Source organism: Taudactylus pleione, unplaced genomic scaffold (assembly GCF_031769625.1).
Source record: "Taudactylus pleione unplaced genomic scaffold, aTauple2 ptg001497l, whole genome shotgun sequence".
Classification (NCBI taxonomy): Eukaryota; Metazoa; Chordata; class Amphibia; order Anura; family Myobatrachidae; genus Taudactylus; species Taudactylus pleione.
The window spans coordinates 898,901-912,222 of NW_028285895.1; positions in this window are offsets into that span (position 1 = coordinate 898,901).

Here is a 13,322-nt window from a genome sequence, read left to right on the forward strand (position 1 = left end):
TCAAAGGATTAGAGAGATCATTCAAAATCATTGGCATGTTTTAAGAGCTGATCCAGATCTAGCCAATATTATTGGAGATAGAGTCCAAATTTCCTGGAGGAGATCTAGAAATCTGAAAGACTCTCTAGTACACAGCCATTATAGATCAGAATCCACGGTTAGATTAACCACTAAAGGATTCTTTAGCTGTGGTCATTGCAAAGCATGCCAACATATGATTAATACAAATCAATTCTCAGACAGATATAATCATACATGGCAAATTCAGGATTTTCTAAACTGTAATTCACGAAATGTCATCTACTGTTTAATGTGCCCCTGCAATCTTCGATATATAGGCATGACCAGCAGACCTTTCAAACAAAAAATGCTAGAACATGTAGGAAATATTCGCAATGCAGATGCTGATCAAAAGAAATTAAAAATGTTAACCACGGTAGCCAGACATTTTTTATCTCACCATCAAAGTAATCCACGTTTACTTAAAGCATTTGCAATGGAACAAATTAAAACAGATGGAAGAGGAGGCGAAATAACCAAACAACTTCTCAGGAGAGAGGCACGCCTTATATTTTTAATGGGGAGTGTTCATCCTTGGGGTCTTAATGATAGAAACAATTATTCTGTCTTTTTATGAACGAATAGACTTTTATTTTTCACATATCTTGGATCAAATGAGATTTCCTATTAAATAGAAACCAATATATCATAATATCGTATCTATATAGGGGAAGTATCACATAATCGGACACATTTAATTTAACTTTTAAGACACTATTTTTTCTTTCTCTTTTTCTTTCTTTTTTCTATAGTTTGGATCATGAGAGTCATAAGTTTTATTTTTATTCTCTCTCAATGTTTTTTCACACACATTCTGTTTTTATCACATATCACATTATTATTTTATGAATTCCTTTTAAAATATAGGGATATAGATAATATATAAATATTATTCACTGATGATAAATATTTTTTCACTTAATTTTCTTGCTTTCGTCACATATCACATTATTATTTTATTATTTTTTCAAAATATAGGGTTATAGATTATATATAAATAAATATTATTCACTGATGATAAATGGGGAATTTATAGATTGATGCTTCATGGAGAAAAGTAAATAGACACCCATATCTTTTATGGAAGACATTAATCCTAATGAGAAGGATATTTAATTAATGATATGTTTATTATGAATCATATGTGGGATTATTATATCACTATACAATATATAATCACTTATTATATCACTAGGTTTAATATAGATGTGGAGATTAGATATATGCAAAATAATTAGTATGGGGAATCATATGTGAAGAACATACTTTATTCATATAAATATAATTGGATTCCTATACATTATTATAACATCAAAGATATTATGATCCTCTATTTGATCTATGGATAAATCCCATTATAGTTGGAATACATAGGATCATCTTTTCAATGATCCATTGCTTAGGTCTGGTACTTGAATCGGCAATCAACACGAATTCCTATCTCCATTTCCATGGAGCATTGATCGGCAGCTAGGTAAGCTGTAATGCATGGGATCATCTTTTCAATGATCCATTACTTAGGACTGATACTATAATCGGCAATCCACAAGAATTCCTGTCTCCACTCCACGGAGCACTGATTGGCAGTAAGGAAAGGTAAGGGTATTTAAACGCCCCAAGTACACCCATCGGGTTGATTCCTTGATAAAGCCATAGGCGAAATGCGCATCGGGTCTATGCTGAGGGCCCTGCTCACCTCACCTCATGTTTAAAACAATGCCGATTTCGGCTTAGCCGTTACACGCAGTTTGAGCAGCAATCTCCGATTATTATAAAACTATGTCTAGCTATCCCTGATATTACTATAAGTACTACATGTTCTATATTGTGGCATTCATGAGCACTAATGTAATGTGCTCTGCTAAGGTGTATATGTTTCTGTGACGTCTAGGAGCACTAATTTAATGTGCCCTGAAAAAAGAAAAAAACACAGACGCTGTTTGATATTTGGTGGCATTGACAAGCATCAAATCAATATACCTAGTACATATGCTGATCTGTATCACTCAATACAAATAAAAAAGAGTGCCCTCGTTTATGAGTTATTGAGTGACAGTCTTACTGTTAATAAATAGATAGTGAGACAAAGACAGCCTCTTAGTTTCAAAGATCACTATATGAGGTATATTAGGCAGCATATATATCAAATCGACGTAGGTGTCACATTATTGCAAGCACCACATATACTAAACTGTGGCATTTATAACTATTAGTATAATGTGCCCTGAAGATATGTGCTTTGTCTGAATATTTATAGCACCTATGAGTAGTATGATATGGACGCAATTTGATAACCTATATTGTCCACATAGCATCGACTTAATGTGTTTTTATAAACATATACGTTACTCTGTAGTATCGAATGTGACCACAATCAATTTATAAACCTTCTTATATATGAAAGATTACTAAGAGATATATTTGGACCGAGTAGTGCTTATTGGGATTATTGTGTGGATAAATTAATTAATTCTGATATAATCGAAAATTTCACATGTATTAAATAAGCCTGATTTAATGCTTTGCGGCATCTATGATCATTGAAAGAATACATGTGCTTATTTGAGGTTCTGCAGTATTGAAAAGCACTGCTCATTTATGTGCTGCTTTATAGTTTAAGTGTGAATAATTAAAAAATTTCCTCATATGTGAAATATCACAAGTCAATACAGTTAGATACAGTAATCTTTACTGGGATCAACGTGTTGATAATAACAAAAGATACAATACACACTGCTTGAGATAATCGATATCGACCTACAATTTTCAGTAGAGTATGTCATAAATAGATAAATGTGTATCTGATTGTACTCTGATTGGTATTATAAGAGTGAAATAAAATAATATCGGAAACACGAATCGATAGTGACACTACTGATTGATATATCAACTATGTAATTATGTGAGTAGTAGATAGATTGATATTTTGTTATTTACTCTGCAGAGTGAATTTAGACTGCTACTTTTTGAAACAACTTAACAACAGCAGGATTGCCATTATTTATCTGGCAGTATTGTACTGACAAGTATTTATTAATATCAACTTGAAGCAGATGGTGATTACAGTGCTTTATATTTAGAGGACACAAGTAAAAGAATTCAACAACATTTGAATTAGATAATATTTATTCACACAAAATATTCAGATATAAAGGTTTATATATTTATAGACATAACAGTAAACGTCTGAAAGGAAGATTATAAGTCTGCTGTTTGGTGACGGAGCCCTTGGCATATTATTTTAAACTTTATTTCTTTCTTTAATCTATAATTTTAATACTTCACCATCCATGAATCTCTAGAGGGATTATTTTAATTAATTATCAATAAAAGTTAATTTTTAAAAATTACTATTCAATTCTCGACTAGTGCACCCACATACTACTCCTCTTTTGTGTAGCTCTGTTGATCACAACTCTGACCCAGAAGTTACATTCACATCACCACCAGGGCCCGGAAGCCGCACTGGACTTGCTGCAGCCGTTGGGAGCACAGTATGTCGCCGCTGAGCCACCAGGAATTCTAACATGTCAGCAGTTCAGCACTGTTTACATGACCAATGTCGACATTATTACTGTTGAAATATCATACCACACATACTGTACACACACTGCCCTTATATGTTTGTTAAAAAAAATTCAGGGTTATTCTTGACCTTTCCAATTTAATACATTGGGACAATAAAAACAACTTTAAAGTTTTATTTATAAGATTTTTTATTAAAAACTGTACCAGTAACAAATATCAAAAATAGGACAGTGTGAATAAAACATAATATACAGTCACATTATACAAAGGAAAAATATACACAAGCACCGGAAGTCCTGGGGTCACACAGGATTAACCAAATCACCGTGGATCAATAGAGCGTTGGTGCCGCAAATTGATAGAAAGCAAATTTGCGGAGGATTAATTAAATTCCCATTACTTCACTCAAGGTCCATTATTACATTATATGGACCAGGGGTGAAGTGGTTAATGCAATGCTACATTATCACTGGGTCTCTCGTCATAGTAGAAGTGAAACATGTGCCTTTCAGGACCATCCAGTTTGTAAGTACTATCTCAAGAAAATATACAGTAAGCACTAACAGGCTTATTACGCTAAGGCACAACATTGGGCAAAGGTTGAACTTTGCTCAACAGAGACTCTAGTATTAACCTTAGAACCGGTGACTGGGAATTCCTCAGGTACTGGTTAACAATTCAGAGAACAACCCGTTTTATGCATATAATTAGTTTTTATACGAATGCAAAACAATTAAATCCTGTCTGCTTTCAGTCTTTCACAATATATACAAAATAAACATGCCGGGTAACTCAAAGCTGAGTAGCACTTATCAGAATTATGTTTATAAAGGGATCTATGTACAGGAGTCCTTCTATAAGAGTGATAGTCCCCAATAGTCTCTTCATATAGAAAGATTAAACATATGTGTTACAATGGGACCTGTTCCAGCCTACACTTGTCTGATACAATGCCACTCGCTTCAGCCGGCACAAGAGAAGTTACATTTTTGGTGCATGCATTTTCTTTCACAGGCCTCTAAATTATCATTTAAAAAAAAACACAAAAGTAAATGCTAGTAACGGGAAGTGTGAACAAGCCCATAAAGATTCACAGGACAGATCACAGGAATTAGCTATATTCGTGGGGTCATTGCTGCATTGTTTACACAACTATCATCTTACATCTTTCAGGAAAATGGAGAAAATACATAAGTGTAAGGTCAACAATTCAGTATACACAAAAATCATAGATTGAAACTGCTGGACCAATAGTGGTAATGTACATGACAGTGACTGGGAAACTGTGGACAATAGTAAAGTGAGGTGCATGCATGGCAAAGTCCTTGCTGCAAATACATGCAATATCTCATGACTAAAGACAGTTATTATACTTTATGGTTTCTACCCTAAATTTCTAGTTTAAAGATAGAAGTACACATGTAATCTAAAAAAACAATTTTTCATGACAATAGAGCCTATTACTTCACAAGGAACCAGTGTATCATGGGTATTTGGTCATGAAGTGCTTTTGGGGATGTCACTGTCTCCTAATGAACTGAGAGTCTGCTATCTCATGGATATTGGATCTACCTACAAAATGGCTGCCTCCACTATATGGCGCCAGATTAATTTTTATTATTCATTTGCATGCTCCGGGGGATGTTTGTGCTTGTTCTAAACTTAGCACGTGAGTACCTATTGTTGTAAAAAGCCTTTTAGCTTCATGAAAAACATGTGTTAAATTCTATTTACTCAGTAAATATGTGTTTTTTTCAACACAAAACTTTTTTCCTGGTGTATAACCTAATGACGCGAAACACAACAAAGTAATCAACATAGTAAAGAAACGTTTTGAACTATTTAATTTTTGTTACTGAATTTCAACCAAAATGGTTGTGGGGTCACAAATTGTCATTAAGAGTTTATTTTTTAATACTTCATAAAGTTTAATTGCAATGGAATTAAATAATACCTAAACATAATTAAAATACATATTTAAAATGTATTCAGAATAATGGAAATGTAAATTCAAAGAAAAAAACTGAAGGTCACCAAGTCCCATTTTCATTCAGAGAAACATTCCTTGGACCTGCATATGGAATCACAGTGGATCAAGCTTGGGTTTGGGTTAAAGACCACTATTTTGGATGCAGAACAATGGTGTTCATTAATTATACATATCAGAAAGTGATGAATACAAGGGAGAAGTAGGAGATAGATAGAATCCACATATCACCATAAAGAAACTAAGGGGCAAATGTCCTAAAGGGCAGCTTGCAAAATTTGCGGCTTGGTGTGTTTAAGCAGGAGACTTAAAATGGCAATACCATTCAAAGCAAAATAAGGCATGCACATTCATATTACACTGCGGCCTGCCTTCTGGTAGTGGGTACAACACAAGCCAAGCATGGGCCAAATATTTAGTTTATTTAAAACTAACAATTGATTCAAAATATATATATCCAGTTGACTCAACTGATTGTTAGTGACTCTGGGGCCTATTCATCATCACTTATTTTTTACAAAAGTATGTGAAAATGTTAATTTTCACATGCTTTTGTGAAAAATAAGAGTCAGGGACATTCATCAAGTTCCGAAAAAGCATTTTTATCGGAACTAGATGGTGTTATGGAACGTTATTATGAGATGGCGTTCAGTTCCCGATAACCTTCACAGGCTGCTGTTTACACGGCAGCCTGTGAGGATTTACATGGCAGCCACAGTAGAGGGATCTATTCCCTGCTATGTCTGCACTGCCGAGCCCCGGAGCACTGCAGACATGTGGCCTGGACTCACTGAAAGAAGACAGGTTAGCCGGGTTAAGGAAATGCGGCGGGGAGGAGGGGGGTTGGACACCCTTGGGTGGGGGGGGGATTGTACACCACACCTGCGAATTGTACACCCATAGTGGGGGGGGAGTGAAGTCCGCAGCCTGTCTTGAAGCTGGACAGGCAGTGAAAACTGACCAAGTGCAGGAGAAAAGTCTTTCACTTCCGAAAAACTGCTTCGTAGAATCAGCAGTCTTTCTGAAGGGATAGTTTGGGGCAGGAGGCATGATGAATGCCTCCTCAACTGTGTTTGAACTCACAACGAGTTCAAACCATAATTATCACATGTGATAATTATTTTGATGAATAGGCCCCTCTGACTTAAATAATTCACTTGTACATGCAGAAAATGATTCCAGAACATCTTCTACTTTGTAATAAACATTGGTCGGATACAGATTTTACTCCCCATGACTCTCATTGTAACACGGCTGCTAAAATTATAAGGAAAGAAGAGGTTGAATAAGACAAACAAAGAGAAATTAATAAATGACACCATAACGGGAGAGAGAACAATGGGATTCTTTAGAAATAGTGTGCGGCTCCAGAATAGCAGATCATTAGTAGGAATTAAAATGTGATAGAGACCTGTAGACCAGTCTATAACACAAGTGGCAGGAAGTCTAGAGCCATAATATGGCTATTTGCATAAAGATTTAAAAATACTTAGGGGTCTATTCATGAAGATGTGCGTTATAGAATTGTTATCACTGTAGATCGCATCACTTTGATGCGATCTATAGTTATGATAAGTAGCAATTCATGTACACTTACCAGTTCCCTGAAGCGAAGCGGTAAATCCAGGTCCTGCAACATGGTCTTCTTTTCTTCTCTGCATCTTCGGGGTCTTCATTCTTCTGTGCATGCGCCAGCGTCTGTGCAGGTCATGGCTCATTACGATGGCGGCAGGGGATGGAGGTGACCCGGTCTATGTATACGCCAGGTCACCTTAGCGGCTGCAGGGGAAGGAATAGGAGGGGGGTGCGGGCAGTCTGGGACACGGCATATGCTAGGTCGCCTTATAATAGCGAGAAAGGTGTAGGAATGGGGGAGGCACTGGGGCAGCCATCAGCCAGCACTGCAGGAGGTGACCCGGGATATGCATATACCCTGGGCACCTCTGATTGGCTGCTGGCAGAAAAGGGGGCGGAGACAATAGGGAGAAGGCAGGAAGACAGCGGTCTTCGCTGCTCTTCTCCCCTAATAGCTCTGCTTTCCGTTCCTTTATAAATGGCACTCACCATACAAATGTATGGTGATGCGATACACAACAGGTGCAGGTGCATTGCTGGAGAAGTAATACGTTTCACCAGCGGTATCCTGCTCTATGAATAGCACGAAGCAGAATGAATAGACCCCTATGTGACAAATTTGAACACCAAAAGTAACAAATTAGCATAAATTTAATATAGAATTTGATATATATATTTGATGTTTCATGTCATTGTATGTAAATGTTTATTTCATGATTCCCTCAATGTCCAGCGCTGCATAATATGTCAGCACTTTATAAATACAGTAGAAGACAATAATAAAATTAAACAAAAACCAGTCCAACAAGAACTCCACAGAGCACTATACAGTAGTCATATTGTAGTACTTAAACTGCTCATAATATCTAGTAATGTGGCCTTGTGGGTTCAGTGGTGCATAGTACAGGCAATGGACTAGTGAGAAGCAGAGGAAGGTGATATGGCTAGATGAGTCATCTCTCCCCATTGGGGAGATATACTAAAAACCGGAGCTGATACCGCTGCTCCCCCATGTATTATTGGGGGTTTGGGTGGTAAATGACAGGGGCGCTATGCGCCCTTTTCATTATTGGTGCTGCTATCTACAAGATAGCAGCTCCAATGGGCAGGGCAATGTATGAACGGTCAGTTCGCCTTACCGCTCTGCCAGCTGCAGCTATCGATATCGACCACTGCAGCTGGTGATGCCCTATCCTCTCACCAGGGACAGCACTGTCCCTGCTGCGGTGGCTGCCGGCTCCGGGGCTGCACACGGGATCTCGAGATGATTGTGAGATCCCACGCATGCTCAGTGGAGCCGGCTGTGATTGAGACACAGCGCATCAGCTGATGTGCTGTGTGCTCAGCCGGGGATCGCCGGAGGGGGGAGTTATCACTCCCCCACTCAGGTCGATGAGATGTTCATACATCTCATGTTTAGTGCTTCCTGCTTCACCTTGATAAAGAGTGCCGCTATAATACATCTCCCCCCATGTCCTCAGCAAATGGATAAGTGCATAGGAGCTCTACAGTCCTGAGTACTAGCTTCCCCTCCAACATGACCCTTTTCTCCAGGTACACAATGCTCTGCACCTGGAATTCCCACCTACTTTATGATTGCAGACACCTGTGTTGGACTAGTTAATGGATGGGAAGGGAGTTTTTAATGCAGGTGGCTGCAATCATAAATTAAGAAGGAAGTCCAGGAGGAGAGCATTTTGTACCTAATGGAACGGGTCATGTTGGAGAGTCTGGCTTCCATATGGCTAGATGAGTCATCTCTCCCCATGGTCTCAGCAAATGGATAAGTGCATAGGAACCCTAAGGTCCTGAGTACTTGCTTCCAAAAGTGAAGCATTCTGGTAGGTTTATAACACTGTGGAGTACATATTATTACCATGGTTTGGGTGCAGTCATTCTTTAGAACGCAATGTTAATCACCAGAAAGGTACGAAGCGATCACCTTCCCACCATGTTCCCATCCACAAAGGACATGTGGTAGAACAGTTTACAGGATGCATATTATTTTACAAATAGATATTTTGTCAACATACAAGTTTATTAATACGGATGCATTAATTACACAACATTGTAGATGGGAAAATTAGGCCATTCAACTGCCCCACACAAAGCAGGCCTCCATCTACACATTTCCAAAGACTGCCTATTTTAACCTTGGAAAATTGTGGCCGTGCCACGAAAATGAATACTAGACTGGGATATACCTGGCCCAGACTATTTTCTATAAAATATAATATGTATAATATAATAATTGTGTGTTGGGGTTAGACAAAACACAAGGGAGCACGGAGTAATAAAAGCAGAGCTTCATTTTGGTTTCTTCCCCTTATTCAGACATGTAAGTTCCAACCATCCGGGTCACAAACAGACCATTTTACAAAGTTGCATGTGATCAGGTTGTAATAAAGTAACTGTTTTTAGGTTTTCATTGTGTAAGACATGTTATAAGAGCCCACTATTTGAGGCTCTGGTAACAATATGACAATGCAATCTACTGTGTATATCAGGCCAATAAAGATGTCTTATTTGGAAGGGAAAAAGGCAGCAGGATTTATTTTCTAAAAGGCTCTGTTCCGTGGCAGACAAAAGCCCATGCAATATGATACCCTTACAGGGTCAATCCTATTAGGTGCGTTCATAGGCACACGTTCATAGGCACTGCAACTCACAGCCCGATCTTGCCCCGTATTCGCAGATTTTTGTATGCAGCCCTATTTGGCTGCAAACAAAAATCAGCGAGTCCAGAGGTACCATAAGTGTAGTATATGGCTGCACTTATTTGCACTGCGAGTTGACTCGGGGCTAATAGGATTGACCCCTAAGAGTATAAAAATCTACAGAAAAGATGATTGTCACTATTATATCTCAGCACAACCTAAAAGTAACACAAAAACATAAACATGTATACTGGCTCAGCATTAGACAACTGCAGGAATCAATAACAGTGGTTGTGAATTCCCAGGTGTGTGGCTCGTGGGGAATGATAGAATGAGCAATCTGCAATACGGACATTGGGGGATATTTTTCAAGATCATGGATCTATTTTTTAGCATTAAAAAAGGTCTAACTCAGATCTCTTTGTTGTTATGCAATGCTATATACAATAGTTGTATGCCAAAGATGATAACCACAAGGTAAATTGAGGTGAACCTTGCGGTTACCATCAAAGGCTACAATGTAGTGGTTCCCACCATAGACTTCAATGGAGCTTTCCCACCATTGATGTCTATGTGGGAAAGCTCCTACGGAGGTGCCTGCTGATTGGCTGGCGGCTCCTGTAATGACAGGACTCACGTGGGTCCTGGACCCCACGAGCTGGGTTCGTGGTCCCGTTTTTTTTAACCCCGTGGATGCCTACTTGGACTGAAGAGGATGTGATCTATGCTAGGAATAGGTGAGTATGCGTAGGTGTGAGTGTGCATGTATGCTTTAATAAAACTTTACTTTCACGGTGTTTGTGTGCTGTGGTTATTTTAATATTTCTTTTACAGGTGAACTACAGGTAACAGCGGGTCCATGGTTCTCAAGTATCAGCATGCGGGGGAGGCTTGCTGGGACCTCTAGTTCTCCAGCAAAATACAATATTATTACAGCTATTTTTTACACACACTTGGACACAATGAACCCAGCACCCACCGGCCAGGGGTGCCGGGGATAGCCCAGGCCTGGGGAACCCTGGAGAGGGAGACCCCCCCTATATTGGGAGAGTCCCCACCTCCCCAGGGATCACCTGACTAGCGGTCAGGTGCAATGCTTTGGCTGGGTACCCAGTGAAAGAGTTCCCCAGCTGTGGCATTACACCCACACTAAAAAGAGTCCAGTGCTGGTTATGGAAAATACAGGGGACCCCTAGTCATTGTGTCCCCTGTATTCCACAAGCAGGACCGGCTCAGCAGAGCCTTGTGCTGGTTCTTAAAATACAGGGGAACCCTACACATTTTTTCAAGAACCAGGAAAGGCTCATCAGGGCCCAAGGCTGGTTATGCTTGTGGGGGAGAGGGGCACATAATTTTTTTTTATTTTTACTGTAAACTTTTTTTTCACACAGAAACATGCACGTATCTCACAGATCTGTGCATTTTTCTGTGTAACTCGGGCCTGCTCAGGCTAAACTCGCTAGCCTGAAGCAGATGTTTTTTTTTTTAGATAACAGGCAGTAACCGTGTGCGAGTTAAACACCTCACTCTATTACATTGCCCGACTTGTATGCTCACAATGGCAAATCATCTGGATGGGTATTTTGCCATTTTGAGTTGTGGGGGTGTGAGAAACATGTGAGTTTGCATGTTCTCACATCCTATTATATAGGGTGAGTTCTGAAAATGTGAGAGTGTGGCTCTATACTCGCACATTTTTGCAAACTCGGACCCTACTACATTTACCCCTCTACATTAGTAATACTGTATCTTAGGTCATACCATTACTATACTGCTACAGTAAGTGCAAGCACTGACTCACAATGACAGGTTCCTGCATTACCCTTATGTAGTACAGTATTATAGGTCATACCATTGCTATACTGCTACCATAAGTGTAAGCACTGACTTACAATGATAGACTCCTGCATTACTCTTATGTTATATGATATTTTAGGTCATACCATTACTATACTGCTACAGTAAGTGCAAGCAGGGTAGACACACCAGGTAAGACAAATGATTGATGATATAGGTAGATTAGAGGAATGGTCAAAAAAGTGGCAACTATAGTTTAATGCTAAAAAATGCAAAATCAAGCACTTGGGGCTCAAAAATCAAAAGGCTGAATATACTGTAGTATCAAGGACACTATAATGCAAACTATAGAGGAGGAAAAGGATCTAGGAGCCACTATTTCAGGTGACTTAAAGGCAAGCAAACATTGCAACAAAGCAATGAGGAAGGCAAGTCAGATGCTTGGTTGCATAGGGAGAGGAATCAGTAGCAGGAAGAAATAAGTAATAATGCCACTGTATAGGTCACTGGTACGGCCTCATCTTGAACACTATGCTCAGTTCTGGAGGCCACATTTCCAGAAGAATATAACATTACATTAGAGACTGTACAAAGAAGGGCAACTAAAATGGTGCAAGGTCTACACCACAAATCATACCAGGAAAGACTAAAAGGTTTTAATATGTATAGTTTGGAGCAGGGAAGGGAAAGAAGCGACATGATAGAAACTTTCAAATACTGTATCAAGGGTTTTAACAAGGTACAGAAGGGAGACATTCAAAGGAAGAGAAGCACTAGAACAAGAGGACATGCACTGAAACGGGAGGGAGGGAGGTTCAAAGGAAATTGAAGGAAAAATTGCTTCATGGAAAAAGTAGTGGACAAGTGAAATAGCCTCCTAATAGAGGTGATAGAGGCTAAGACAGCAGAGCAATTTAAACATGCTTGGGATAGGCATAAGGATATCCTTACAAAGGACTTAGGATCAAATAGGGTTGAGGTTACCAAAAGGTTAAACAAAGGGGCAGACTAGATGGGCCAAGTGGTTCTTTCTGCTATCAAATTCTATGTTCCTATATAAGCACTGACTTACAATGAGAGACTCTTACTCTTATGTGCGCTTTGCTAATCACTTTCTGGACATTAATTCATCACAAATGAAGGTTATCATGTATTTATATTTGGAGAAACACACTCAACTCATTTCTATCCTTCTGACCTATACCAGTTGATGGAAAAGGAAACTTCCGCCTCAAATAGAATATTGTGTGGGTTATGTAAAGCCCACAAGATGCTCTCACAGAACATTAAGGACCTGAATCTGAGTCTCACATAAGTCCAAAAGCGGACGCATCTATCAATTTGAAAGCAAACTGCACATGCACCGCAACATGCATACGCACCATGCAAGAGGCTCTGTGCACGGACGGTTCTCTCTGTCCATGGGATGGACATTTGTGGGTAGCAGTTGGGTGGCTATCTTGTGAACGCAATGCAAAAGATCCATTTTGTGGGCGTTTTGTGCTAGCGTCGTGCCCATGTAGCCAGAGATCTGGGCTGTTATGTTATGCGCATATGCCATTGGGACGCCTGTCTCTGACGGATGTTTTACACCCAGCTATCGATGACGGCTGCAGAAATAGTGGCACGGCGCAATGTATACGCATGAAGCCGTACAAATACTGGCATCAGCATGAGGTGGTATATCTGTCTGCCACGGCCGTCAGCATTCGCAGCCA